The 25631-nt window shown below is 36.8% G+C and overlaps 1 protein-coding gene across 3 annotated transcripts in view; it reads left to right on the forward strand.

Moving 5' to 3' along the window:
- The window catches only part of LOC135195617 (cytotoxic granule associated RNA binding protein TIA1-like), a 237059-nt gene that overhangs the window by 102699 nt on the left and 108729 nt on the right, over positions 1–25631 (forward strand). For all 3 annotated transcript variants that reach the window (XM_064221955.1, XM_064221957.1, XM_064221956.1), the window contains exon 2: positions 13733–13808. The gene's annotated coding sequence lies outside the window, so the exon portion shown is untranslated. The remainder of the gene's footprint in view (positions 1–13732; positions 13809–25631) is intronic.

Consider the following 25631-nt stretch of genomic DNA (forward strand, 5'->3'; position numbering starts at 1 on the left):
TTTACGTGGATAGGAACCAATTGGTCACCTAGCAACGGGGCCTACAGCTTATTGTGGGATCCGAACCACATTATATGGAGTGCATTGTCCTTTCGGCCCATCGCTGCAACCTCTTTCATAAGTTTTACTGCATCTCCGTTCGTATTCTTTCTTCCATCTTGCTTTCCACCCTTTCCTAACAATTGATTCATAGTGCGACCGTCAGGTTTTCCTCTAGTGACGTCTTTCAAGTCTTTTTACTGTAAATTTCCGTCCCAGCGCTGAATGACCTCGTAGTTCTCAGCTTTTGGCCTTTGGCCCCAAAATTTCTATGTTCTGTTATTATTATTATTATTATTATTATTATTATGATTATTATTATTATTATTATTATCTTGTTCAATATTACATTATTATCATTCTTGACACGCCCATATTTTCATCATAGCATTTTATTTGAACACTAAATTAGAAAGAAGTTTACTGTTGAACTTCCCCTAACCATGAGTTGATTCAGCAGGATCTCCTCGCAGTAATCAGGAAACATAATTAACCCCCCAACTTGCAGGATATATCATTGGCGCCACGCCTTGAATTCCTAGAGGCAATTAATTATCATTGATCGGTAAAACAATAGACGTAATTCACGCCATGTCAGATTAATTGATTGTCTATTTTCTACGTCGAGGAACCATCCCCTCCCTCTGCGGAAGAAAACAATGGGGTCGGGTGGGTGGGGGGGAGGGTTGAAGGAATGCCCCGCGGTTTTGTTACCTACGCCCAGGTGGTTGTTTTTTCACCCTTGTGTGTGTATGAGAGAGAGAGAGAGAGAGAGAGAGAGAGAGAGAGAGTTTGGGGGGAGGGGAGGGCTTTAGATTTTATTTTTCTCAATACCTGTACTCTCCCTCTATATTTTGATACTTTTGTTGCAACTCCCCTCCAAGAAAAAATCGTAGTCTTGCTTTCTAGGCGCGCGCAAGAGAGAGAGAGAGAGAAGGGGTTTTGTATTGTATCATTCGTGATGCTTCTATTATTACTCTTCTATTCCGATACTTTTGATGTAACTTCTATCCAATGAGAAACCCCAGTCTTGATATCTCTACACGTGTTAGAGAGAGAGAGAGAGAGAGAGAGAGGCGGGAGGGGGAGGGGGTTTGGATTTTGTTCTTTTTTATTACTCGTACTAGTCCTCTATATTTTGATACTTTTGTTACAACTCTCCTCCAATGAGAAACCTCAATTTTGCTTTCTCCACACCCACCCACACATACAATGTGTGTGTGTGAACGCCGGGTATCACAAAAAAAGGGTGAATAAACTTGACTGAAATTAGGCTATTATATGAACTGGTGTAACCTTTGACAGATGAATAACTTTTGGGGGAAATCTGCGCAGTTGGGTCTTGTTAACTATACTCGGTTTTTTTCCATCTGTCCATCCGCCTGTGGTGTTTGCGTCTGGTAACACTGCGTCCCGGGCTTTAGATAGTTACATTCAGCTTACATTCAACAATAATAACAATATCCTATTTCGAATATTAACAGTGTAATTCGCATACAGTAAATTATTAAAACACTTTTCAGTTGCAAATGTACACCCAGATATCCTTTTATTTACCTAAAACTTACACACAGCGTAACTATTTACAGCCCGGGACGCAGTGTTACCATACAAAAAGCACTCCTTTCCACCCTCTCCCAACAATTTCCATTTCAGCGCTGAATGACCTCGTAGGTTCTAGTGCTTGACCTTTGGTCTAAATTCTATATGCTATTCTATTCTATGATGGAAGTATGAGCTTTACTTCGTTTTATTTATTTATTAATTTTTTTGCGTTTATATTGTTGTTATTAATGCTTGCTTTATTCAAAGAAGATTTTGGTATCAAAAGTTTTTTAACAATACTTCAAATAAAATAGTTAAATCCACGATTTTGTTTTCTTTCTGTTTTTTTTTATCTTTTTTTACGATAGGTTAAAGGAGCACTGGGCACAACCTCGGTAATATGTCTTTATATAGTTGTTATTAATGTTTGCTTTATCCAAAGAAGACATTGGTATCACAATTTTCTGACAATACTTAAAATAAAATAGTTAAATCCACGATTTGTTTTCTTCTTTTTTACGATAGGTTAAAGGGGTACTGGGAAGAAACTCGGGTAATGTAAGATTGTTGTTACAAAGATCAAGAAAAAAATAAGACGATCAATGAGGTACTAAACGCTTTGTTTTTGTTTCGTACCCATCCCGCGACCACTCCACGTTCTCTGTTATCGGACATTTCACACTCCAATTAGAGATTGAACCAATTGGATGTCGATAAATAGTTTTTCTTGCGCCACAAACACCCAGAGAGAGAGAGAGAGAGAGAGAGAGAGGAGAGAGCAAACCTTGTATTTTGTTTTATTCTTAATCTCGATTTTGCATGAAGTGGACGACACTTTGAATGACATCATTGATTTTCCATAATTTCAATACTTGTATTTCTCAGTTGATAACTCTTCAAACTATCCTCGAAGAAACTATTATTGTTTAGTTTATTGTTTATATATATATATATATATATATATATATATATATATATCTATATATATATATATATCAACATACATATACATACATATAGTTTGTATTATATATATAAATATACATATACACACATATACATGGCTTGTAAGTATGCAGTTTTGTGTATAAAAGTTTTTTTCAGTTGTGTAACAGACACTGACAAACAAAAATCTTCTTGGTTATCGATTGTTGCAGGAATAGAAACTAAGGAAACACTTATCTTAAGCTACAATAAGTTGCCTGAATTATGTAATTCTGCCAAACTCCAATCTCGCGTATAGGAAAGATCAGTTACATCAAAATTAAAATCTCCGCAGCTGAACTGAGCGTATGCCTTTGTAAATGTTACGTACATTATATTACCATTTGTAATTTCGAAGGTTGTCAGGTTTCAGCATTAGGGTGTTGTTCAATACGCAAAAAGGCGTCAGAACCTCACTACTATTACGCAGTTACTCAGCCTTACGGGATTTTTGTATTGCTTTTCTGAAAGTCCATTATCGACAAAATGTGCTTTCTTCGTCCTGCCTGGTCAGTCAAGATCTTTGAAATTTCTCCATGAGGTTTTCATAAATCTTGGGGAAATCTTTCATGGGAGATATTTGATTATTTATAGCGTATCCGGAAGAAATATTATGGAATCAGAGGCTTCTTTTGATATTAATGGAAAATTTTAATCCAGAATAGTTAGGTGATTACCCTCTTAAGGAATGTAAGTTTTACCTCCGTTAGTCCCTTGTGAATATATATATATATATATATATATATATATATATATATAATATATATATATATATATATATATATATATATATAATATATATATATAATATATATATATATATATGGATGAATAACTTGATCACGAAGTATATAAAACCTTTATATATATATATATATAATATATATATATATATAATATATATATATATATATATATATATATATTATAATTATTATATATAACATATATATTACTATATTATATATAAAAAATATATATATATATATATATATATATTATATAATTTCGGCGTATAAGTCGAACCGGAAGATAAGTCGCCCCGTCCCCCCCAATTCTGAGTAAATTTTTTATGATTTTAACTAATATCGGGTATATTAGTCAAAATAAGCAGCAGGGTAAAACGTATCATATAAAAATAACCTGAATGTTATTACGTTACATATGTTGCTCTACTTACCATAAGAAATACAAGTAATATACTCGGTATATTAACAAATCTGTGTAATATATAAAAGATGAATACCGCGGCAAATATGATCAGAAATGAAAAAACCAAAGATACGTTACTCGAGTGTAATGTAAACAAACTAAGCGCTAACTAACGCTGCATAACAGCCTACGTATATATGTATGTACAAACTGCCACTCAAGTTAATGTTTTGATTGGGTTGTTGAGAACGACGTGCCGGTATTTTATTATTATGTTGGAATATTCCTTGACCATTGATTCTTCTATGGCATAAACAGGCTCATTTGAGGGAAAACGAACCTGCAGTTGATTCACCAGATTCAAATCTGGGATCCTTATGATGAAACCGTGAATGATAATTTGTTTGATGAATTGTTTAATTCATCAAACAAGTGACGATGACTCAAGTCATTTTGAAGGATTTTAAATACATATTTACCATTAAATACAATCTTTTTTATTTTATTTAAAGTGATAAATATATATATATATATATATATATATATATATATATATATATAAGAGGTTTTTATAGAAAAAGAAATCATCTTTCATAAGAAGTAAAAGAATACGAGGAGGAGGAGGAGGAGGTAAAAGGGGGAAGAAGAAGAAAAAAAAGAAGACAGTCACGACAATCACAATAATAACGTCGCATCCCTTCCCTCCTCCCCCAACAGCAAAATGGAATTCAGGGCGGAGGGAATTGTTGGTTTTGGGAAACGGGGTGATGGTCTTGTGGGGTGCTGGGTGGGAGGGGGAACGTAGGGGTTCGGGAGGAAAAAAGTTTTCATCTGAGGACGCGACACAGGAGGAGGAGGAGGAGGAGGAGGAAGAGGAAGAGGGTAAAAAAAGAAAGAAAAAGAAAAAAAAAAAAGAAAAGGCTCTCCCTACCCGGCTCCCTACCATATCCCCCTACCCAGTCGACGTCCACCTTGCGCGGGGATGAACGGCCTTTTGTAGTCCTTAATGGGAAATCTCTGCGTTTTGGACCCCATCATCCTGCACCCCCCCTCCCCCAAGCCCCCCCACCTTCCTGCTATCCCACTGTTGCTTGCCTTCCTATTCCCTGTCCTGTGCGCTTTGTATCTCCCTTCCCCCGCAATTGACCATCCCCCTACCCACCCACCCACCTGTAACACCAGTGCCCTGGCATCCTTGTCTCCTCTTTGGCCTCGTGGAGGGAGACCTCTGGTCTACTAGCCACAGAGACCACCTTCTGATCGGCGACTCCAAACAGTTTTCTTCTGACGCTCCTTTCTTTATCTGTTTCCTCTCATTCTTCTTGCGCTCATTTCTTTACCTACCTTCTTCCCTTTATTCTTCTAATTCTTCTACTGTTTTGTTCTCTTGTCTTATCACAGTTTCGCCACGAGTTGTGTGGAATTTATAAGTAGCCTCTATTAGTTCGTTCCTTGGTGATGTGTTCGTAAGTCCACTTAATGGGTTTCTTTCATTTCTTGTTTTTAGTCTGCTACCCTGTAGTGTGTTCACACTAGATTTTGCTGTTATCATTTGGACAGTGTTATTCAAAATTATTTAATGTTGCGATATGGGCTGGCGAACTTGATTTACAATCTGTACACTAACATTCGTAATCTTGTAATTGACGGAAAGCACTAAAGGCATAGTAACGTACAACTATAAGTCAGATTTTACTGATTAGAACTAATGCTGGATTTAGTCATAACTTCTCGTTTCCCTATAATAAAAAAAAATTAAGTCAAGGAGACCGTTGTGTTCCCCTTCATTTGCCCGTCTGTCCATCTGTCTATCTGTCTGCCCCGACCTCGGTGGCCGCGAGTTCGATTCTCGGTCATTCCATTGAGGTGTGAGAGATGTGTACTTTTGGTGATAGAAGTTCACACTCGACGTGGTTCTAAAGTCACGTAAAGCCGTTGGTCCAGTTGCTGAATAACCACTGGTTCCATGCAACGTAAAAACACTCTACAAACAAACAAACCATCTGTCTACCCATCCGTCAGTGGCTGTCGCAGGTAGGATCATTGAAACTCCTGCGCTGCTGTAGGGGATTTCACCCAAACTAGGTACAAAGATGTGCTTATCGTGAGATTGGCCGTCTTTACAATCCGTCTACTAGCAGTGTGCAAGTGAAGTTAAATTCAGTTTTGTGAATGTTACGCTTAGGGGAGGCGAAATCGTGACACGAATGTTACTCGTATATTTAGGTCCTTCAATATTTTTCTTCGGTCTGAATACTGGGAATACTAAGAGAAGCTGGTTAGGGGCACGTAAGGGATCCGTATTTCTTATTGTAAATATATGGTTCTCGGTTTACTGATTATATTCCCTATCATTCGTATAATTTCCCATTTACTATCTTCAACTATATCTTAATATAATGGGCATTATGTCTGTTCGTCCGTCTGTCATTCAATCACGGCCAAACGGCTGGTCCGATGGGCATGAAACTTGGCAGAGTTATAATGGGGACCTCTAAGATGGTTTATAATGGGTTTTCATCCTACCTTCCCCACCCCCCTCCGAAGGGGGTTGGGGTGAGAAGGAACTCCCTGAAACGGAGCTGGTTATGCCGGTAGATTGCTAGTATCTGTAATGAGTCTATACATATGCCTTTGTCAGACCTGATAAGATGGTCGAGTGTTTTGTTAATGCCTTGTTAAAAAAAAATAAATAAATAAATAATAAAAATAATAAAATCCAGTGGTAGTTGCAACTTGTAACAGGCGCGTTACAAGAAATTTTGCCAGGGAGTACGAGTAAGGGGTAATTTATAGTTACCTTTAATTAAGAATTAATCAGTTCTGAAGCGTTTAAATGTTAACATCCTTATCCAGTACTTTTGCTCCTCATAGAAGTTTTTGTGCTTTTCCCCCAAAAAGCAGCAATGGCCAACAAAGAAGAAAGTTTGCTCGAACTTTTACCTACCAGTTCGGCACTAGGAAATTGAGTTTTACGCCCTTGACTTGGCATTTTTTCCGGAAACCCTGGTTTTTATCAGTTTGGGAAGGCCTTGGATGACCTAATTCTATTATTATGTTTTCACACTGTTGTCTTTCAAGGTGTCAAATATAACCATACCATTAGCCAACTCGAGCCAAAAGCACAAAGCACAATTATTTTTATTTTTAAGAAAGCCTATTCAAAATACAATTTGAAAACATGGCATTTGTTTATTAAGCAAATATCCGAAAAAAGCGCAATGTTCGTACATGAAGCAAAGAGCTCAAAGTTTAGCAGCCCACTGATGGAAGATAGTATATTGTCAGGTAATCGAAAGGTAAAAATATACACTTGTCTAAAAAGCTTTTGAATTTCTGTATTTCCTTCAGGAATAAAAGGAAACATTTAACAGTTTTACAGTGTTCTTTCTCGGGTTTGTCAGTATATTGTGGTGTTTGGTATGTGTGCATACTCTTACTGAGAAGGACGTTCTCCATTGGAAACGTCCGTAATCCTAGTTCCTTTAGGGAGTGAAGATTAGCGAGTGGACTTGATGCATCACACGAATATGAACTTTTTTATTTTTTTTTATTGAAGAGGAAAGTTTTGCAATCCTTTACTCCATAAGTTCCCATAATATAGGTCTCGCATTGTCCTGAGCTAGGTTTCACGAAAGTGGAATAAGGTTTACGAAATATTCAGTTTTTTTTCTTTGTATCATATCTAAATGTCTGTAAGAAAGATTGTGTTTTTAACTATTACAAAGTCATCCTTTAATCCCTATGTTTCTTTTATTTCTCTCCATTTGTCTGTTTCCTTTTTTTCTATCCAGACTTGAGTAATAATCTTTTGATTTGAGTAATTATTAGTTCATAACTTGAGTACAGTGTGATCCAAGTTAAATCCATTGACTTGAGTGGTCTTTGATTTGAATTTGAGTAATTATTAGTTCATAACTTGATGAAGTACAGTGTGATCCAAGTTAATCCATTGACTTGAGTGGTCTTTGATTTGAGTGATCATTAGTTCGTAACTTGAGTATAGTGTGATCTAAGCTAATCCAGTGACTTGAGTGGTATTTGATTTGAGTGATCATTAGTTCATAACTTGAGTACAGTGTGATCTAAGCTAATCCAGTGACTTGAGTGGTAAGAGTTAGATATGAATGGTATTTAGCTCCAACTTAACGATCTTGAGTGATCATAAGTTAATTTTGGAGAAAATCTAACTTTTGTTGGAAAACGTTATTCTCTTCTCAGCTTAGTGTGAAGACAAAGTAGCCGTATGAACTGAGAAGAAAGGAAAAGACAAAACGTTGTCATAGTAAAGTGAGGGATAGAGGAACTAAAGGGTGGGAATTGAGGTGGGGAGAGGGAGGGGGATAGGGGAAGGGATGTGTGTTTGTGTTTGTGTGTGTGTGTGTGTGTGTGTGTGCGTGTGACAAAGAAAGTGTTCATTTTCTTTATGTTCCTTCCCAGCCCGGTCCACCCAAGCCGAATTGTCGACCAAATTAAAGTTGTAAAAGGACAGCAAATCTAAACACATGTTGAGGATTCCAGAACGGCGGCTTCCCAGTGGTCATTCTCGTGACGTTTCGTTCGTCGGCCTTCGCCGTCTCACCCGAGCGTTTAATGACGAAGTATAATGAAATGAGATGATACTATGTGCCACTGAGGGTCTCTCCCGGGACAGGCCCGAATGGGACACGTATCTTTCTTATTGTTCCGCGCGAAATGAGGGTGATAAATTTTACTTACGATGTCGCCTACCGTCCAACGTTATCATCTGAACTCGGGGAAGGAAGGGAAAACCACATGGGAGCGACAACCAACAGCAGACGACGACGACGACGACGACGACGACGACGCAGCAACAACCAACGAGACTCCTATCTGCGTCCTATATAAAGATAACCGCATCAGGCAGCCAAGGGAAAAGCTGTTGGTTTTCCCCGCAGAAATCAGGGTCGCTATCCAGATTTGGAGACCGGGGAATCTAAATTCTGGTTTAAAAAGATTGTGCAGATACACACACACACTATATATATATATATATATATATATATATATATATATATATATATATATATATATATATATATATATATATATATCATATTTATACATCTATATATATATATATATATATATATTGTGATTACATATATATATATAATATATATATATATATATATATATATATAATATATATTTATATAAATATATATATTATAATATATATATATAATTATATATATATATAGATATATAAAGTATATGATTATGATATATATTATATATATATATATAAATAATAAATATATAAAAGATATATATATATATATATATATATATATATATATATATATATATATATAAAGATATATAAAGATATATTGTGTGTGTGTGTGTGTGTAATTTATTGATTTATTTTTCATTTGTATATCTCTTTCAACATGTTACACATTAGTTTGAACAAGTATTACATAAAGTTTACAATGTCCTGAATACATGAATTTTCCTCTTAGTTTTACATATACATTTCCTTCGGAAATCTTAGTAGTTTGATCACTTTCTCGTTTACTTTTATTATTTGTGTACTAATTTTGAGCGATTAAAGTTTCATCCAAAAGTTTGTTTTTCTTTTTTGCTTTTTAGTTTTTTTTAGTTTGTTTTTTATATCTACTGCTAGTTAATTTGGGAACTTGGGTTTGCTTTCGTTATCGTTCCTTCAGTAAACCGTAAACCTAATCGTAAATTAAACTAGTTTAATTGGGAAGGGGGCTGGCAACGACATTTGAAGGTCGATTAATTTTCATTCATTTGGTGATGAAAGTAACGCAGATGGATGAGGCGGCCACTTGATGGTTAGCAACCGGCAGTAAACGAGAAAACTTTGCATTCAAGATAATTTCTTATATGAAGATTTACGTTTCATCTTCGCGGCGTAACTTTTTCGTATTTCTGGGACGTTACTGACGATTCATTTTCGTAAGATAATTTTCCGGTTGTTTGGGGATGTTACGGTCTGAAACTTGTGTAAATACTGGGTACTCATTTTGCTTTAGTTTTGTCTAAAACAACATAGCCTAGCATTCATAAAGAGTTGGTTTTGAATTAATGAAATGGTCCTTCGTGGGAATAAAATACTAATTTATGAATAAGAAAGATGGTACAAAAGAAGAGTAAGATGAAAAGCCTAGATTTATATAGAAATACTAATGTATCTGGCATTTGCTGCTGTTCGTCCTAGATATATAAACAAGACTATGTAAGAGGTAATCTAGGAGGTGGTTCATTCTTCAATAACATGCTGGATGGAGGAATTAAAGAAATATGGAGCGATTTTTTTAATCATATGCGATGAAATGTTTATATATATTTACGTGAATATAGAATGGATTATCTGAAGGTCAGAGGAGAGAGAGAGAGAGAGTACATGATGATGAAAGTCTATACTTGGGCCGGTACATGCCTTATCAAAGCCCTCTAGTTTTTAATTGTATGATAGTACACAGTCTGACTAGGAATGGCTGCTCACTTCATATTTTTTCTCTTGTTCCTTCGTCTTATCCATCCTCGTCTATTATCCATTGCAGTCGACTAATTACTAGGTACATAATTGAAGAGCTTTTATCAGCAGGTAAAGTTTTGTAAATGGACAGTGTTGAATATGCCTCTCAAAGAACAATTTTTTAAGGACCTTGATATCTGTAGGAATTTTATTATCTTAATAAAGGATACTTCTCCAGGTCGACCTTCTCCTGTGTGTGCTCCTGAAAGAACTGGGGAGAAAGGAGAGGAGAAGATAAGAGAAACGGTAGGAGAAAATCATGGAGAATAGAGGAGGAAAGATGAGGAGAACGAGGAACGTAAAGTAGCATTCTATATTCATGGGTGAGAACGTCCATCAAATGACCCCGTCTATCTTCGGCGTTAATCTATAAGGAGAGAGAGAGAGAGAGAGAGAGGGGGGGGAGGGGGGGGGGGGGCAAAAATCCCCCCAGACTCCACTCCCCGTATACGTAATATTTGGTGGTCGTAAAGTTAGAAGTATGTGGCTCCTTATAAGGGAATTTGCTCTATATTCATTGCTTTCTCTCTCTCTCTCTCTCTCTCTCTCTCTCTCTCTCTCTCCTCTCTCTCTCTCTCTCTTTTAAATGACTTGATTGTTCTTATCATAATTTGATAGTAGTTCATTCTCGAGTTTTTATTTCCATCTCATTTAATCTACTCAAATTTAGTAAGATTTATATTTTGTAGTCCACCCATCGCCAAAGTAAGCCCTTACACAGTTCTCTCTCTCTCTCTCTCTCTCTCTCTCTCTCTCTCTCTCGTCTCTCTCCGTTCTCTCTCATTCTGTCCTCCTTCTCATCTCTCGCTTCCTTCTTTCTCTCTCTCTCTCTCTCCTTTGAGAAATGTCTTAATTGTTCTCATCATAATTAGATAGTAGTTCACTCTTGAGTTTTTATTTCCATCTCATTTCATCTACTCAAATTTAGTAAGATTTATATTTTGTAAGTCCAAGCCCATCCGTCCCCAAAGTAAGCCCTTTGCGAACAGTTTTTCTCTTTCTCTCTCTCTCTCTCTCTCTCTCTCTCTCTTCTCTTGGAAAGAAATGTCTATTGTTTGCTCATTCAATGAATTTATTAGTAGTTCACTCTTGAGTTTTTATTTCCATCTACTCAAATTTAGTAAGATTTATATTTTGTAGGCCACCCATCGCCAAACTAAGCCCTTACACAGTTTCTCTCTCTCTCTCTCTCTCTCTCTCTCTCTCTCTCTCTCTCTCTCTCATCTAGATCCGGATCTGTATCTGAAATGTGGAAAGGCGAAGTGTAGGATTGTCGATTGAGCTCCAACCAAACGTGGAATTGGTTTGTGTTCTTGTGTTTCATGTTTATTGTGTCGCAGGGCTTTGTGTAGGGGGAGGGAGGGGGTAATCTCTCTCTCTCTCTCTCTCTCTCTCTCTCTCTCTTTCTTTCCTGGTAGCAACCGTTTTAATATGAGAGTGATCCTCAGTTTTTCTCCAGAGGCAACCGCATAAGGAGGTAGCAATGTTTGCAGTACAGGAATGTAAGGCCGTAATGGAGGTGTTTATATGCATAGGCAGAGACATCTAGTATATGCTAGTGTGTGTGTGATTGTGTGTGTGTGTGCGTGTGCATCATAGTCATTGTCGTCATCACCATCATCCTGTGGTGGCATCGCTTATTCAAATGTTAGCTCGTAACACGAACTCATGCGGTGCGATGCACCAGTTCTCGACAGTCTTTCCTTTCCTCTTCTTCCATTCTCCTCCTCCTTCCTCCTCCTCTTACTACCTCCTCCCTCTTCCTCCTCCCTCCTCCCTCCTCATCCCTCTTCCTCCTCCCTCTCATTAGAAGGAAAAAAGCCAAAGCTTGCGTAGAGATACCAACCAGATGACTCCATTACAAACCATTATGTAAAGCCATCGTAATGAGACGATGCTTCTGCGAACAGCTCTTCGGTTCCAGGGAGATTAAAGAAGGGAGCAAGAAAAAAAAAACTAGAAAAAAACTAATCTATAGATTAGGGTGGAGAATTGGGAAAGGGAACCCTAGGGGAGGAAAAAATAAAGGAAAAAGAGGCAAAAAGGGTCGATCACCTTCGCGTTAAAACAGCGTGAAACTAAAAGTGTCTCTCCTCCTAATTTTGTCTTATTTTTTTCTCCGGGGATTTGACATTCCAAGTCTTCATGCATCAATAAGTATTTCATCAATTCCAGGAGGAAAGGGGGCTGGGGTTAGTGGGGTGAGACCCCGTGATAAAATGTCTTTACCGGTTTTCCAGTGGTGGAGAGTTTGGTTAGGGGGGGAGGGGAGATGAGGGAAGGAGGGGGAAACTATTCTCTCTCTCTCTCTCTCTCTCTCTCTCTCTCTCTCTCTCTCTCTCTCTCTCTTGGAAAGATGCTAGTGGTCGTTTGCTGCTTAGTAGTTTCTCTTGATAGTTTCTCAGTGCTTAATCTCTTGGATTTCGGGCTTCATTAGGATACGCTGCCGCTTGCAATAGAATGCCATACTTTGTTGCAAACTTCAGGAAAATTCTGCACTGAACATTCCTTAGACCCCATCGCTTCTAATATCTGAAATTGTAACCCCCTAGAATTGTATGAACTTCTAATTCTTACGTGATGTTAATATTCACTTTTATGGTGGTATTTTTTTTGTATTTGTTATAGATCTTTTAGTGTGTTCTGCAAAGTATTACCTGTTATAGTGTGATAAATATATACACTTTAAGGATATGTTCAAGTGTATATCAGCAGATATTTTATGGATCCATAGTTGGGTAATATCTGTCAAATGTGTTTTTATAACTTTGTTCCACATTTTCTCAAACGTTTTCAGTTCAGCAGGAGAGAGCAGATTAAAGGTAAGGTATAGATAGGTATTTGTGTCACTGCATAATGCTATCTTTATGACTATTTTATGGATAAGGATGCAACCTGGAAGGCGTAGCGAGTGCTAAATGTGAAGGCAGAGACCATAATTAACAAGTTATTGTATTATGAATAAGGCTAATTTAATTTATGGTTGAATTTTAATGTGACCTTGTTTGTAGAATATATATATATATATATATATATATATATATATATATATATATATATATATATATATATATATATATATATAGTACAATATATATAATATATTATATATATATATATATATATGTGTGTGTGTGTGTGTGTATGTATATATATATATATATATATATATATATATATATATATCTATAGTATATATATTCTTTTTTCATTTCATTAGGTAAGTCAGGTGTCCACCGTCTGAAGAAATTATAAAATAATAAATTAAGAAAAAAAAACATTTCTGTATAGGCCAGCAGCGCCATTTATGTCACACAGTAGTATGTAGCATAACGCATTATACCATTAAAACTTTATCGCTATATTTCGCTGCCACGAAACAGACGGCCAGACAAATTGACGAAACCCTCAATAAGGTCTTAAGGAACTTTCCCTCTCCGAGTACGGCACATTGACCCTTATTTCTTCTTTCCACAGAGACTGCCGTGTGGTACGAGACCCTCACACCCTCAAGTCCAAGGGATACGGCTTTGTGTCTTTCATTAAAAAAGCGGTAAGTTTCTCCTTGAGAATTGCTGTTGTTTTTTTTTATTGATGGCTATTGTTGTTCAAGGGTAGGGTAAGCAGATAGAGCGAAGCTTGCCTGTGCTGTACATTTTACAGCGTTCGAATTTTGAAGAAATTGAAGAGACGGTTCACCATAGATAAAGATTGGGTCACTTACTTAGCCGAGACAACTGTAAAATCCATAGAACATATAAATATATGATACAATCTGTAGTAAGCTTTGAAAAATCTTGTTCAATCTGTAGTAAGCATTGAAAAATCTTGTTCGTCTGGAGTATGTAATATCACTGACGATTTTTTTCGCATTAACAAGTCTTTAAAGGTGGTCTTTGAACATTTAATTATAGAAGAATTACGATACAAACCCACCCAAACGGATAACCATTTAATTTCCATCGGCCTACAGTAAACTTATTCTAACATTTCGCTTGAAATTCTGTAAAACCACAATAATCGAAATGAAACCTCATATTTTTTTTCTACTTATATGGGGACCTTTTCCTCCTTTTTTTATCCCACTGTAAGGGGATCCTTCTACTCCCCCCCGCCACCCCCACGGGCCTTGTCCCCCCTCAAGCGACCTATCATCGCCCTTCGGCGCCCCCTTCGCGAAAGTTGTATTATAGGTTTTACTACATGACTTCTCTTCCCTAAACGCGTCCCTCAAGCTGTTCAGATCTATCTCGGGCCCTCCTAACCACTCCGTCAAAGGTGCTCCCAGGTCACATATAAAAGGAGCACCTCTCTATCTCTCTCACATATAAAAGGAGCACCTCTCTCTCTCTCTCTCTCACAAATAAAAGGAGCACCTCTCTCTCACTCTCACACACACACACACACACTCACATTAAAAGAGCACCTCTCTCTCTCTCTCTCTCTCTTTCCCTCTCTCTCTCTCTCTCTCTCTCACATAAAAAGAGCAGTCTCTCTCACTCTCTCTCCCCTCTCTCTCTCTCTCTCTCTCTCTCTCTCTCTCTCTCTCTCTCTGTTCCTGAAATATAGCCCATCTTTGGTAAGATCTCTTGGCACACTCCTTGGTATTCGCTTTTTTTTTCTTTTATTTAATAATGTCCAGTCTTAGTTCTTAATGTTTCTCAGATGGCTCTTTAACTGTGTATTGTTATTTAGCTTTCATTTTAATTCCTTATATTAAGATGTTTAAACAATCGTTGTGAAATGTTTACATTATAAATGAACAGTCACGTTAAAACAGTCTTTCATTGAATATATTCCATTCGAAAATATTACTGAATGACCGAAATTAGAATGACTTGAGATACATTTTTTACCGCCCTCTTAGACAAGGCAGTGGATATCTTGCGATATTCTTAGTCTAAGTTTATTATTTCCGATATTCACTTCTGTCATCTCTCTGAAGTAGTTCATTTATTGATAATATTCGGATACCTTAAAGAAACCTCTTATTTCTCGTAGAGGATTTGTGAAAATCACAGTTCTTATTCCTGTATTCAGTTCACTAAGTTACTTACTCGCGACGAAATACTCCTATTGTATTTATGAATACCTAGAAATTGATTTCCCTTAAGGTGAGAAAAAACTCCTTTCTCTCCCAAGTGATAAATCTATACTAGCTTCGGTGATCGCTCAGTGACCTGGGAGTATGTATTCGTATGCATAGCCTATATATATATTTTTTATATATATAATTCATACGTATCCTTGGATGGGAGGAATGTATTGTGCCCTATCGAATCGAAGATTTGCATGTTTTAATAAATTTAACAATGCAAATCCCATCCGAAATAAAAACTGTTATTTCACCGGCTTATCCGATAACTTGTCAAAAGCAATTTACAAAACGGATATTTTGTCGCAACCCTTTAGGAAAGGGATTGGGGGATATGGAGGGGGGGGGGGATGGGGAGTGGAAGAGTGGTACGGAGACTGGGTAGGGAGGGTACCGGGTTGGGAGAGGACGACGACACGGAGAAAAGGAAAATTGATGGATTGCCGAGAGAGAGAGAGAGAGAGAGAGAGAGCAGTAAAAGTAAAGGCAATGGGAAAGGGAGTTTCTGGAAAGTAAGACAAATAGGCGGAGGAAAGGTTTGGAAGCGGAGGCCGACGGGAAAACAAAGAGACATCGCTGGAATAAAGGTAGATGGAGCACTTTGCAAGGAAGGAAACTTAAAGATGATTTTAAAAATGAGTAAAAATTGCACCCAAGTTTCAGCGGCACAATGGAGTTTTCTGTACAGCATTTTATGCTGTATGAAGCTCTCAGCCACGGCTCATGAAACTCAGCGATAGCTTGGTGGTGGCCTGAGTTGTTGGCACCTATAGCGTTGCCAGACGCACGATCGTACCTAAATTTAAACCTTAAATTATATAAAAACTACCAAGGCTAAAGGGCTGCAGTTTGGTATGTTTGATGATTGGAGGGTGGATGATCAACGTACCAATTTGCAGCCCTCTAGTCTCAGTAGTTTTTGAAGATCTGAGGGCGGACAGAAAAAGGGCGGATGGACAGACAAAAATCCATATCAATAGTTGTCTTTATTGACATTGCTAGAAAGGCAGGTGTTAATATACTATAACTACAAACTTTGCCGGTAACAAATTGCTAATTTGGCAGCATTGATGTGACGTTTTCGTCCGTATTAGTTTTTATTATTATTATTATTATTATTATTATTATTATTATTATTATTATTATTATTATTATTATTTACGAGCATTTATTTTCATTTTTGCATATCAGGTTACATCAAATTTTCTGTATTCTTGATGCTAACTGTTTAACGAGTTTCAACCACTTTTAACTTCTAATTTTTAGAAAACTTCACACAATTAACTACAGAAAAAGAGAATTGGTAAATGAAATCAATGTAAATGGAGTTCGATCAGTAGTGATAGAAAACTATGATTACTTCACTGTAAGACTAAGATGATCGTCATTTAACAAGTTTTTGTGCGTAAGGATGCCTACGTAAAAGACCTTCATTGTGGCTGATTATTCATAACAGTGCTTGATGAACAGACGGGAAAACAAAACGACCTCCCTTATACGTTCTTGCTTCGTGTGAATTTTGTGGAATGCAAACCGTGAGACGTTAATTAAAAAAACTATTTGGTTTTACAGCGAAATGATTTTAATAAGTCAATGGCAATGCCATGTCTGTCTTTATGAATTAGCAGAAACCAGATTTACACACAGCTTTAGTTTTACTCCAGAATCATAGGAATTTATTTCTGGTGATAGAAATTGATTTCCCGATGTGGTTCGGATCCCACAATAGGCTGTAGGTCCCGCTGCTAAGTAAGCAATTGGTTCCTACCCAAGTAAAAATATCTAACCCTTCGGGCCAGCCATAGGAGAGCTGTTAATAACCTCAGTTGTCTGGTAAAACTAAGATATACTTAACTTTTTAGTTTTACTCGAATTGTCACATAAATCACGAATCTGGACAAATGACATTTTAGGACACATTTTAAATCTGACGTTGCATTAATGAATGACTACGCAACCGTAACTATTCTTCACCCTAGCAATAATTCGATTTCCAAATCTGTGCAAATGATATTTAAGGAAACTGACACTGAATAATTCGATTTCCAAATCTGTGCAAATGATATTTAAGGAAACTGACTTCGATTTCCAAATCTGTGCAAATGGTATTTAAGGAAACTGACTGCCTTTAGTGCCGTTAGATAGGTAAGTGGAATATTGAGCTTAGATTACACACACACACAACACACAACACCACACACACACACACACATCCCCATAGACGCGTCCCTCGATCCTCCTGAACAAATCCCTCGGAAGTGAAATCGATTGCAGGTGGATGCTGTTGTTGTTGTCGTCTCACTTGACATGGTTGCTCCCTCTTGTAGTATTGAAAATGCAGGTTAGGTTCTCTCTGTGTCAGAGGTAGAAGAGGGTGTTGGTGGCGGCTGTGGAGTTCTGTGGCTGTCTGACATTGCCCTGTCCTTCTCCTCCTCCTCCTCTTCCATTTCTCTCAGTTCTTTCTTTATCTTAACCCCCCGTCTTTTCCCTCCTACCAGCACCAATTTTTTTCTCCTATATCCCCATTCATACCTATCATCCTCCACCTCATCCTCTTCTGACCATCTCCTCCTACATCCCATCGTACTTCCTCCTCCTCCTAATTCTTCTGCTCTATGTTTTCTCTGATCATTCGCAACTTCTTTTCTCCCTCATCTTTGTCCCTCCTACTATCTGACCCTCTCCTCGCACCTGCTTACCATGTTCCTCCTCCTCCTCCTCCTCCCCCTCCATAACCTCTCTAATTTTTCCCAATCTACTTACTCCTTCATCCATGTCCCTCCTACTATCTACACATCTCTCTCCATCTGTTTTTCGTTCCTGATTATCCCTCCTCCTCCTCCTCCTCCTCCTATTCTCTTTAATTATTCCCCAATCTCCTTCCTCCCTCATCCTTTTCCTTTCTATCTACACCTTTTCTTTCCTGGTTCTTTCTCTAGTGTCTTCCCCTTTCACTCCTCCTCCTCCTCTTCCCCCTCACGATTTCCCCATAGAAAACCAGGTGGCCTTGTTCCCCTCACAATTGGAGGAGGATATCAGTTGATGTCTTATGAGGTTTTCAAGAGGATGGGTTTGGCCGTGAAGCGTTTAGGGATGTACTCTTGATGTTACTAAAGCTAACACCTTCTGCCGATTTGTGGCCTTTGTTTTCTGCTTTCCGCATAGCTCCTCTGTTATAAATAAAGCTACTGTGTTTCTTTAGACTTCTAAAGCTTAGAAAAGTATTCGTCAGTTTAATGGTAGAAGATACGAGAGTGGCTTTTATTTGAGTGGAGTATTGTAAAAGCAAGTGAAATTCTCATTAATTAATTAAAGCTGTTTTATTTTTACCATGAGAAATTAGGGACGTAGCTTTTATTTGAGTGGAGTATGGTTGTAAAAGCAAGTAAAATTCCCTGCGTAATTAATGTGGAGTATGGTTAAAAATCCAAATAATCTCTTTTTATAATCAAAGCTTCTTTCTCTATCTTTCATGGGAAGTTACGGTGATTCAGTGGTATGAACTGGGATGTGTAAACATTTTTTTTATAGTAAAATCCTGTATAAAGAGTAAAAGCCTTGTTGTCATCTTTCATCAGTAAAGATTTCATCTATTTTTGATCGAAGATAATGTACAGGAACTCTTTTTTTGATAGAGTGTGTGTATATATACATACATACATACACACACACACACACACACACACACATATATATATATATAATATATATATATATATATATATATATATATATATATATATATATATATATATGAAAGTTTACCGAAGATATCACGTAAAAGCATAAAAACTTCGAATATACAATCGTTTAGTTTCCGCATTTGTACGAAATTAATAATGCGATTTAGGCGAGTTCGCTAATTGTTCAAAACTTGACGAGTTTCTTCTGCTTTTATCATTTCTTTCATAATGAATAGGTTTGAATGATTTGATCTGGATTTCTATAGGAAATTGGTCTATGCGTTTGATTTTCTCTATCTACATTTTATGAGATTAAGATTCGACAAGAAACGTTAACAACCACAGGGGTTACCTATCTCCCCAGCAACGCCATTCGAATATTTCAAAGCTGGTGTCAACAGATCCTTGTAAGCCTAATTTGCGGTCGTAGAAACAAATGACAAGTGACAAGCAGCGGGTCCCGCTTTGCGATAGGGCCGTGTTTCATCAATTTGACAATTTAGCATTATGTCTGGTCACTACAACTTGGGACGCCGTCTAATTTTGCATAAGAGAAACGTTTGTCTTCTCATTATGGTGACCAGAACCAAGTGTCGGATTTGTCGAGTTTTGACAAATATGATGTCGTTGCCTTAAAAAAAAAAAAATTTAAAGTGTCGTGTTTGACGTTCGCCAGTTGAATGGCACTCTGGTTTTGACATAAAATTTTTGTTTTTTTATCCGTTAAATTTTGGGAATTATTTCAAATGCAAATAGTTAGGTAGTTAAGAATATCTGGCTCCCTGAGTTCTGTTGTTTATATTTTCATTTTAGGGACCTCGTTTAGGTTCTGCGAATAAACATTTCTTTTCACCATCTGGTTTTATTTCTACCAAATATAATGCTTGGTAGTTTATTATTCAAAACGCTTAAATATTCATGTAGAATTAATTTATAAAGCAAACTGTATGAAACAGAATGCCCATACCTGATGGGAGAGAGAGAGAGAGAGAGAGAGAGAGAGAGAGAGGGTGTAAGGGGGGGGCCAGCACGAAGTCACTGTTTGTGCTCTTATAGGTATATAGATGTTCAGGCAATGTAACCTATTTGTTGGTATGTGAAGCGTTCCAAACATTGCTGGAAATATCCAAACTGACATGTGCCTACGTAAAAAAAATGTCGAGAGACAGAGAGAGCAACAAGAGAGCAACAAACAAATAAATATAGTAAACTGGAAGAAACTTAAATGGATCTTCAGGTTATATACCCTATTTGTCTGAGATGTAAACAATTCCAGATATTGCTAGGAATATCCAAACTGACATCTGTTCTTTTTCTACAAAAAAAAAAAAAAATGCAAAAATGCAATTTAAATATTTATGTATCGGTATGACGTCGAAGAAGCATTTAATTACTAGTACATACTTTACCCCGAATCTTATTAACAATTATACTTGGGTAAAAAATCTGTTGTATTTGGAGCTCGTCGAAGTAAAATTGCCGTTGTGGGATCACGTCTTCATGAGGGCGGTTGCGTGTTATTCATTCGACCTGACCAGACATCGGTAACGACTGCCGTTCAGTTAGCCTGAATTAGGAATGAAGTTGCCTTGTTGAATTAGTGTCGCCTCCGTCACATTGTGAGGACATGATGGTTGTGCCGGTAAGGCAGTCTTGTCTATCCATCTATTTATCTGTCTGCCTGTCTCTTTATCTATCTATCTATCTATCTATCTTTCTCGTGTGTTGGTGCTATATACTATGTAGCTATATTGCCTACGTCTGTCTGTCATACTTTATTTGTTATTATGACTATAGACCAAACTAGGCAAATTATTTCGTTCTAAACTCTCTCTCTCTCTCTCTCATACAGTGACAGAGAGAGAGAGAGAGAGAGGGAATGATATAATAAACATAAGATTCTAAAAAGCTTCCGACCAATGATGAAGTACGAGAGACTAGTGTACACGTTTGTGTATGTTTGTGTGTGTATGTGTGTTTACCTGACATTTGTATATGTATATTTGTATATTTACTCCTTGTGCACACAAGATTTCTTCATAAAAACCCTTTGTAAAGATGTATACATAGCTTTCATACCTGGTAAACAAACGAAGCAGCACCATTTTTATTTTTATTTCTTCACCTTCGCCAACGAAGATTGGAGGAAGCCGTGTTTCCATCAACGAAGGTTTTAAGCATTTGTATCCGTTACCAAAAATCTGTAGGACGAACGAGCGGATTATCACGAAACTTGACGACGATTATTAGTTGTATTTAAAACCAGATTTGACGACTTGTGAGGAAACAAATCTGTCGATGGTACCTGAAATGAGAGCGACTATTATAGCAGGCATCAGTTGATACGGCCGTACCAGAGTATTTGCTTCAATCCCCGCCAACGGTATTGTTTATTGATGTCAATAAAGACGGGTTAGGGAGTGACGGATTACGGGAGCGCGACCGTAATAGACAACGGTAGTAATTAATGTGTCCTAAAAGGACCTAATGGGACCATATATCGTCGGGTTTCAAATAATAACAGTTCCGCGGGTCACTAAATGTCCCGCTCGCCCTCCACAGTGTTTCCCTTAACTAATTGATGCCGGAGAGACCTTTCCCCTCCTCCCCTGCCTTATTCCCCTATCTCTCTCTCCTCTCTCTCTCTCTCTCTCTCTCTCTCTCTCTCTCTCTCCACATCCTTCGCTTCGATCCTGTTTTTACGCCTCTCTCTCTCTCTCCCTCTCTCTCTCTCTCTCTCCATATTCTTGGCTTTTCTTTTTCTACTCCTTTCCTCTCTCTCTCTCTTCTCTCTCTCTCTCTCTCTTTCTTTCTCTCTTTCCACATTCTTGGCTTTTCTTTTTCTACTCCCCCCTTTCCCCCTCATTTTCTCTTTCTCTCTCCATCTGTTCCCCCTCACCCTCCTCTTACTCTACACTTCGTTTACCTTCTGTTTATCCTTCACCAACCCTCTCTCTCTCTCTCTCTCTCTCTCTCTCTCTCTCTCTCTCTCTCTCTCTCTCTCTCTCTCTCTCTCTCCGCTCCCTTCCCTTTCGCTTGCCTCTATGGTTTTACTCCTCCCCTCCCCCCCTTTCTCCCTTCGTAGATCCAACCTCCCCTACCCCCTCCCCCTCCACCCTTGCCTGTACTGTCGCTCTTTTTCATGCAATTTTTTTCCTTAGGCCTGACTGTTATTGTTTTCTTTCGACCTTCCCTTTTTTCCCATCATACCGATTTTTTCCTTCGTGGTCCCTTTCCCTCTCTTTCTTCATGGCTGAGTGCATGCCAATCTCACTCTCGTGGCTTCTGTTCGCCGTTGTTTATTGTTGTTTCTCAGCCATCAAAGGCGGGGCGACGCCAGAAAATTTGGCCTGTCGGTCACCTTTTCCATTATTATTATTATTTTTTTTTAATGCCGCAGTCGTATGGAGGATTTTAATGTCCGTCCACGTACCGTTTGATTTTGAGACGCCAGAAAGTTAGACCGATCGGTTACCTTCTTTTCCATTTTTTTTTTCTTTATACTGTTTTATGATTTATTTCAATGTCTGGCCTTATGTCATGTATCGTGATTTTGTGGCGCTAGAAATCTTCGCTTATCAGTCAGCTTTAAATTTTGCGAAGTTGGGATGCCAGAAAACGTCGTCTGTTGGTCAACTTATATTTTTCTATTATTTATTTATTTTTTTTTTTTCATAAGACGAATTTTTGAAACGCATTCCGAACGTCCCCCGTTATGTGTAGGTTTCCTCGCGATTTCGAACGTCTCTCCTCTCGATAGCAAACTCCCTTGAGAGTTTTCGTCAAGGCACTCGGAAACTCTTGGGCAAATAACTCTCGAAGGTGATGCCAAACACTGGTCAAAATGTGAGGGCAAATACTAGGAGTGATACCAAACTCCGCTGAAGTGACGGCAAACAACCGCAGCCATTATAACGAAGACGTTGTGCTGTGATAGCATATACGCTCTCAAGGTGGAGACAAATATACTGAAGTCAATGGTTTCCCAGCCAGGATTTGTCGGTGCGTGGAACGATTTTACGAACGTCGTGGGAGGACTGGTCTTTTTTCGCATGTTTTAATAATAATAATAATAATAATAATAATAATAAAATAATAATAATACCTGATCAACACTTAAATTCATCCGCCTTGAACCAGTTTTTTGCGTTGTTGTAACGCTCCCTCCATTGTTTGACCATTAGTAAGACTGAAGAGGGAGGGATACAGAGCAGTATCCGAAAGTAATTATATTTTAACACTACTGTGGCTTTCAAGTGTCAATATTATAGCCTCGTTAAGGAGGTTCCTTAGTTCAATAATAATAATAATAATAATAATAATAATAATAATAATAATAATAATAATATAATAATAATAATAATAATAATAATAATAATAATAATAATAATAAAATAAAGTAAAATAGCACAAAGATGTTTGCATTTTGAAATCTTGAATGAAACGAGCCTTTCGACTTTAACTCAAAACGTTCTTATACTGTGTAGTATGATAATAATAATAATAATAATAATAATAATAATAATAATAATAATAATAATGAAATAATATTATTATTATTATTATTATTATTATTATTATTATTATTATTATTATTATTATCATTATTATTATTATTACACAGTACAAGAACGTTTTAATTGAGTTAAAGTCTAAAAGACTCGTTTCATTCAAGTTTTCAAAATGTCAACATTTTTGTACTATTTTACTCGAATAAACGCAATGAAAAAATTATTAGGTCTGCCCGTCGCATCTCTGATATCTTAAAGTCCCATACTTTTCTTTTTTTCCTTAGTTCGCCCTATATATCTGGAGGTATGCTTTTTGAACCGTTAGAACCCTATGTTTTTGGCAACTGACCCTCCGCTTACCGTGAAATTATCGTTATTCTTAAACTCAAATAGTTTTTTTTCTAAATTTTTAAAGTCAGTACCTGAGTCACAATGGGAAAAAATCCCGTGTGCCTTATATTCATTTAAAGCCGAAGAAGTTTGTTCGCTGCTATGAAAGTTGCCCGTTAAAATCTGTTCATTCTTTTCCTGTAACAATATTATCATTGAAGAAACAAATCCACAGTTATGTAAATGTTCATATATTTAAATTGAAAACTTTAAGGACAGCTTTCGGGAACCGAACAGATTCCGGAAAGCTGTCCTTGAAGTTTTAAATTTAAAAATATGTACATTTACATAACTGTGGATTTGTTTCTCCATTGGAAGACTCGTGCTACTATGGGGATTTTTTAATATTGTCAATGTATAAAAATTGTCATGACTTTGACTTCTCGAGTGGTTAGGAGTCAAGTTAATGAAAACGTTTTGACTTTTGTCCTTTATAAAACAAACGTTTGCCTTGTGAAATGGTTAACGTTAAGATTGGCTCATTTTGAACAAAACGTTTGCAGCATTTTATATTCGGGAAATCAACCATAATGATATTGATGAAAATAAGTAATCATGAATATTTTGAACATTTTTTCGTCAGTTTTTAACATTCAAGAAATCAAACACAATTGAAATTGATGAAAACGTTCAGAACAATAATTTTTCAGCAGCTTCTAAAATTCAGGAAATCAAACATAATTGAAATTGATGAAAGTAAGTCATAGTAAACGTTTTGAACAACATTTGTTCAGCAGTTTCTAAAATTCAGGAAAGCAAACACAATTGAAATTGATGAAAATAAGTCATCTTAAACGTTTTGAACAACATTCTTTTAACAGTTTTAAAATTCAGGAGATCAAACACAATTGAAATTGATGAAAATAAGTCATCGTAAACGTTTTAAACAACAGTTTATTCAGCAGTTTCTAAAATGCAGGAAACTAAACAATTGAAATTGATGAAAAGAAGTAATCGTAAGTGATTTCAACTCTTGATCTCCTGAAAGGAACGAAAATGCGGAAACGTCGTATGTGAAACATTTCTCTTCAATGGATCTAAAAACGTTCGAGTTAATGTTTGAATAAAAGCGTAAAAATAACGTTGGTAGGAAACCCAGTGAAGTACTTTCGGGTTTATTAAACACCTGTTGTGAGGTATATGGTGTGTCGAGGAACACTAGAATGGTTTTACGCGCTTCGCCTCCCTGATATTTTCCAAACTGTGTAAAATGGGTCAAATCGAATTTATGCTTTACAAATGTGACACCGCGGTATTTTTGTTTTTGACTTTTTATTTGCCCCCGCCCCCACCTTTTTTTTTAAGGGGTTATGTTACAGGTTAGCGTTGCAGGTGTTTTTTTTTTATCATGTTTGTTCGTTTTTTTTTTTTTTAGTTTTAATTCCTTGTACTTATTATTCCGTAAAATAGTAACAGTAGTTTCTCTACTCTTACTCTCTCTCTCTCTCTCTCTCTCTCTCTCTCTCTCTCTCTCTGTCTATATATATATATATAATATATATATATATATATATATATATATATCATATATATATACATATAATAGATATATATATATATTGGTATATATATATATAGTATATGTATGTATACAATATATAGTATATATATGATATTATATATATCATATATATGTGAAATGTATATATATACATTCATTATATATGTAATATATATATATATATATATAATATATA

The sequence above is a fragment of the Macrobrachium nipponense genome, chromosome 16 (genome assembly GCF_015104395.2).
Source record: "Macrobrachium nipponense isolate FS-2020 chromosome 16, ASM1510439v2, whole genome shotgun sequence".
Taxonomy (NCBI): domain Eukaryota; kingdom Metazoa; phylum Arthropoda; class Malacostraca; order Decapoda; family Palaemonidae; genus Macrobrachium; species Macrobrachium nipponense.